Source organism: Rhamphochromis sp. 'chilingali', assembly GCF_963969265.1.
Source record: "Rhamphochromis sp. 'chilingali' genome assembly, chromosome: 22".
Classification (NCBI taxonomy): Eukaryota; Metazoa; Chordata; class Actinopteri; order Cichliformes; family Cichlidae; genus Rhamphochromis; species Rhamphochromis sp. 'chilingali'.
The window spans coordinates 28,645,776-28,652,070 of record NC_137950.1 but is presented as its reverse complement, the minus strand read 5'-3'; the positions used below and the strand labels follow the sequence as shown (position 1 = coordinate 28,652,070).

General features: G+C 42.1%; 1 long non-coding RNA gene across 1 annotated transcript; it reads left to right on the top strand.

Moving 5' to 3' along the window:
* Nucleotides 1–1,503: 1,503 nt before the first annotated feature.
* Nucleotides 1,504–5,731, top strand: LOC308391304. Its single transcript, XR_013970588.1, has 2 exons — nt 1,504–1,819; nt 3,902–5,731. It is a non-coding gene; the product is annotated as an uncharacterized lncRNA (long non-coding RNA).
* Nucleotides 5,732–6,295: the final 564 nt, after the last annotated feature.

Below are 6,295 nucleotides of genomic sequence, written 5' to 3'. Positions count from 1 at the left end.
TTCCATGGTGTAATGGTTAGCACTCTGGACTCTGAATCCAGCGATCTGAGTTCAAGTCTCAGTGGAACCTCATTTGGCTTTCTAGCACTTTGCTCCACAGGTACATTAGCATTAGCACACACTAGCATAAGAATCTAGTCAGTTAAAGAGCAAGTTAGTGGCCCAGTCAGTTCCACTCCTCTTGTGTTGGCTGATCTCATCTGCACATGGTCTTCATGCTGCACCAAACCTCGCTCATGCTCTTCTGCTGCACTTTCCACTTCAGCTTCCTGCTGTATCGTTCATTAGCCACCTTGACTCAAGTCAACTTTTCCTCTTGCACTCTTCTCACTTCTAATCCCTTTGCCACCCCCAAACAGCAGTAGAACTCCACAAGTTCAAGCAGTGCCTGCAGTCAGACACTTTTATATCAGGACGCATAAGGAAAGAAGAAGCATGTTTCCGCCCGGTTTCGGACCGGGGGACCTTTCGCGTGTAAGGCGAACGTGATAACCACTACACTACGGAAACGACGCTTCCTGTGTTAGTATGCTCCGTCAACAAAGCTGCTGTTTTGAGTTTCATTCCTCTCCATGTATGAATCCTGCATTTCGGTCCTATTTCCTGCCTGCCTCACAGCGAGAAGGTCAGTTTATCAGATGCATGAAGCTGCTTGAAGAATTTACAAACCGCCAGTTTTTAAGCAGTTTTATATCCTTAATGACACATCACAGCCTGCTTGTGTGTCTACAGTCCCTGTGTGTTCTTTTTGTTAATTTAAAGTAATGTTAATTTAAAGTAATGCTTAATTAAGTAGCTATCCCCTTTAGGGTTAAACATGTTTTTTTTCCTTGCTAATAACTGTTTGTTATCAGTGATTTTTAATTTGCTTATTTTCAGTATTTTTTGTCAGTATGTATGTTCGTAATAAAAATTGTATTCTTATCAACTTATCAACTACTTTCTTACCCTTCATTGATATTTCTCCACTTAATTAGACTATTTCCAAAATGATTCAACAATGAGAGATTGTATAGAAACACTGAAAATGATGTCTTAAGATACAAAAACAAATTAACTCGGAGGATCCATCCTAGGATAGGTGTTAGCAGAGGATACGACAGAATCTTTTTACTTTTGCCCTATTGGATAGTAATAGTGAAGACACGTAGCAAAGGGCTGCAGAACAGACCTGAACCTGGGCCAGCCGCTCTCAGCCATATGGCATATCGTCGGCTACTCAGATCTCTTATCTTGAGCTATATTTAAGCATTTCAAATTATTTCCACCTACAAGATTAAACATCATTAATCCATAACTTTGATTATAATGTTTATTATTCTGTATAATGAGTATGATTGCTTCACATACTTTAATTATATTTGCCTAAATCTTTAGTACTCTTAATCTATTTCAGTAAGATTGCGGCTTTTACTTAAGTTAAAGTTTAGAGAGAAAAAAGGAGGCTTGAATGTGTAGGAACCTTCGTTTTCTTGTACTGAGTTTCAGGGGGGAACAAAACAAAGATCGGACTCACTGGCATGTAGCTTATGGAGACGATGCCCATCCCTCGGTATGTTTTTTGCGAACCGTGTTGTGTTCTGTGAATTTTGAGGAGCCACAAGCTGACAAATGGAGGATCTCAGCGTTTAATAAACTCACTGGAGCGCGAATCTGAGCCGCCAATGAAGCTAAAACACGAAGATACGGAAGTAAATGTGGAGGGGCTGCCGCAGGAAGGCAGGGTGAACATCGGTGTTACCTTCCCCAGGTGGAAAGCACTGAAGAGGGACAAATGTTTCCAGACTGACGCTGAACTTGCGTGTTTTCTGCTGGACAGGTAACCTCTGCTACCTATGGGGGAAATATCTTAACCCCGTTGGGATACAGATTGTACGTACGATGCTCCAAAAGTTTAAACTCAGACTTGGGGTGTAACAGGTGTAAATGCGTCATGCTGCTTTTCTCGACCGCGGTAAAGTGAGCCGTCATTTGTGAGCCGCGGTCAAGCCAGCCGCCTCGTATCCGCCGCATAAATTTCCTTGCGCTTTTACACCAGTCTTTACGGTAGCGCCTTTTCGCTTTATATCCTGATTGAAAGCCTAGACTCGCGCACACGTGCGCGCGCGCGAACAGTCGCACGCACATGCGCGCACACAAATTACAATGAAACAGCCCGATACAGTCAATACAATTATGGAAATGTCAGAAATTCATGAAAAATCATCCTGAGTAGTTGAGGTCCAACTTTCAACAGATTCCTTCTCTGGGACACCTACTGTACCTGTGTGCCAAGTTTCATCCAGATTTACTGTAGAATTCCTCAGAAATTAAAGGAAACTTATATTCAATTCAATACAGTCAATACAATAGAATTATGTCAATTTTCAAAAATTCATTAAAAATCATCCTGAGTAGTTGAGGTCCAACTTTCAACACATCCCTCCTCTGGGACACCTACTGTACCTGTGTGCCAAGTTTCATCCAGATTTACTGTAGAATTCCTCAGAAATTAAAGGGTACTTGTATCCACTGCAGTCAGCCAATACAATATAATTATGTCAATTCTCAAAAATTCATGAAAAATCATCCTGAGTAGTTGAGGTCCAACTTTCAACAGATTCCTTCTCTGGGACACCTACTGTACCTGTGTGCCAGGTTTCATCCAGATTTACTGTAGAATTCCTCAGAAATTAAAGGAAACTTATTTTCAACGCAATCAGCCAATACAATAGAATTATGTCAATTTTCAAAAATTCATTAAAAATCATCCTGAGTAGATGAGGTACAACTTTCAACACATCCCTCCTCTGGGACACCTACTGTACCTGTGTGCCAAGTTTCAGCCAGATTTACTGTAATATTCTTCAGAAATTGCAGGGAACTTATGTTCAGTTCAAGAAAGGCTGAAAGACGACCACCACTGAACAAGACACACAAGCTGAAACATCAAGACTGGGCCAAGAAATATCTCAAGACTGGTTTTTCTAAGGTTTCATGGACTGATGAAATGAGAGTGAGTCTTGATGGGCCAGATGGATGGGCCCGTGGCTGGATTGGTAAAGGGCAGAGAGCTCCAGTCCGACTCAGACGCCAGCAAGGTGGAGGTGGAGTACTGGTTTGGGCTGGTATCATCAAAGATGAGCTTGTGGGGCCTTTTCGGGTTGAGGATGGAGTCAAGCTCAACTCCCAGTCCTACTGCCAGTTTCTGGAAGACACCTTCTTCAAGCAGTGGTACAGGAAGAAGTCTGCATCCTTCAAGAAAAACATGATTTTCATGCAGGACAATGCTCCATCACACGCGTCCAAGTACTCCACAGCGTGGCTGGCAAGAAAGGGTATAAAAGAAGACAAACTAATGACATGGCCACCTTGTTCACCTGATCTGAACCCCATTGAGAACCTGTGGTCCATCATCAAATGTGAGATTTAAAGGAGGGAAAACAGTACACCTCTCTGAACAGTGTCTGGGAGGCTGTGGTTGCTGCTGCACGCAATGTTGATGGTGAACAGATCAAAACACTGACAGAATCCATGGATGGCAGGCTTTTGAGTGTTCTTGCAAAGAAAGGTGGCTATATTGGGCGCTGATTTGTTTTTGTTTTGTTTTTGAATGTCAGAAATGTATATTTGTGAATGTGGAGATGTTATATTGGTTTCACTGGTAAAAATAAATAATTGAAATGGGTATATATTTGTTTTTTGTTAAGTTGCCTAATAATTATGCACAGTAATAGTCACCTGCACACACAGATATCCCCCTAAAATAACTAAAACTAAAAACAAACTAAAAACTACTTCCAAAAACATTCAGCTTTGATATTAATGAGTTTTTTGGGTTCATTGATAACATGGTTGTTGTTCAATAATAACATTATTCCTCAAAAATACAACTTGCCTAATAATTCTGCACTCCCTGTAGGTCTGTTGACAGAGCTCTGTACAGGTCTGCTCGAGCTGACCTGAAAAGGGGTCCCACCTGTCCAGCAACAACACATGGCATGGAATAATAGACATCATAAACCACAGAGGCAGAACTGTGAAAACAGAAAACCTGAGTGTGCAGCTAGCAGAGGAAATAAACAGCTTCTTCGCCCGCTTTGAAACACCACAACAGCAGCATTCATCTGCCTCAGCCCTGCTCCCATCCTCATCCTCACCTGGTTCCTGCACCGCTCCATTCACTGTAACGGAGCACGATGTCAGATGTGTGTTCCTAGCAGTGAACCCCAGGAAGGCGGCCGGTCCAGACGGAATACGTGGTAAAGTGCTAAGACCATGTGCCCACCAGCTCACCCTCATCTCCACCAGAATCTTCAACCTCTCACTGGATGAAGCAGCCATCCCATCCTGTCTAAAATCAGCCACAATCATCCCAGTACCAAAGAAGTCTCCCATCACCAGCCTGAACTATTATTGCCCTGTGGCCCTCACACCGGTAATCATGAAATGCTTTGAGAGACTAGTCCTTCAGCACACCAAGAATTACCTCCCCCCAGAATTCGACCCCCACCAGTTTGCATACAGATTCACAGAAGATGCCATCACCCTCCACTCGGTGCTGAGTCACCTAGAACAGCGGCAGAGCTACGCCAGAATGTTCTTTGTGGACTACAGCTCACCCTTCCACCACTCGCCCATTGAGAGCCTACTAACTTACTGCATCACAGTATGGTACGGCAGCTGCACTAAGGTGGATAGAGCCACCCTCCCAGCATGTTTGCAATGAGTAGGAGATGCTCTGTATCTCACTGTACAACTGTATAGTGACAAAGGTATTGGGTTCTTTTCTAAAAATTGCTATAAACAGAGGAACCCAAACTGATGAAAAGTGGCGAATATTTTTTTTCAAATGACTATTTTTAGTGGATGTTTGATATAGAAGCAGAATGACAGAATGTTAAAAGAAGTTACTTTTAGTCATTCTAAGCTGGGCATTGCGTTCTCTGGCTGTTCAAAGCCATGGAACTTTAGACTTTCCAAGCAAATAATGATGGCCATACTGATGTTCTTTTCAGTACATTTTACTTTATGTTCATTTTCATTTTTATGATGTTTCTATTTTTACATAATTCCTCCCACATAGCAAAATTGGTATGGCCTGGATCTGTCCCACACAATGTGCTTACACATGGCCTGCGTACCGCAAAGAATGACGGCCCTATGGTGGCCCAGATCTGGTTTACCAGAGGTGGCCCACACATGAGCCAGCACAAGGCCAGTTGCAGACACACTGCTGGCCCTGTGCTGGCCCAGAACAGTTTCAGCTCTGGCCCCAGATGTCAGCCTAATGTGTACCTTAGCCATGTAAGCCATGTAATAACAACATGTGCTGGAACATAATTGTGCAAAAGTAACATGACGAAACTCTGTTCAGACAGTGAATGGACTGATTCTTATACAGCACTTTTTTACTCACCCATATTACTCAAAGTGCTCTATACAACATGTCACATTCACCCAATCAGGCCAAATGTGGCATGCCATCACATAAACAGTGCCATCTTACCATGCCAGAAGTCATCCAGCAGTGCCGGCTTGACACCAGATCCAGGCAAGACCCGTCTGCTATGTGGGATGACTTGTTCTTTTGGCGTTTTAGTTGTGGATTATGTTTGGGCTGTCTCTCTTGCCCTTTCAGTATTGTTTTCTTGTGCTTCTAAGTGTCCCTTTGTTTCTTTTTAGGTTATGTAGTATGGGTTAGAGATATTTTGTATGTTGTTTTTGTTTAATAAATCCGCCTTTTGGATTATTCCCTGATGTGCCTGAGTTCTGTTATTTAGTGTCACTTTGAAAGGACACACATCCAGCATTGACATATAATTGTTCTTTCAATTTTTGATAAACATTACAGTGAATTGAGATGTAACTTGGCCCAGAGGTACGGTAGGACGCCCAGAGTAAGAAAGTGTTGAAAGTTGGACCTCAACTATTATGGATGATTTTTAATGAATTTTTGAAATTTCCATAATTGTAGTGTATTGGCTGTATTGAATTGCATATAAATGTCCTTTAATTTCTGAGTAATTTTACAGTGAATCTGGCTGAAACTTGGCACACAGGTACAGTAGGTGTCCCAGAGGAGGGATGTGTTGAAAGTTGGACCTCAACTACTCAGGATGATTTTTAATGAATTTCTGAAAATTGACATAATTCTATTGTATTGGCTGACTGCAGTGGATACAAGTACCCTTTAATTTCTGAGGAATTCTACAGTAAATCTGGATGAAACTTGGCACACAGGTACAGTAGGTGTCCCAGAGAAGGAATCTGTATTTTAAAAAAGAGTGGACTTCATATTTGAACTATAATGACA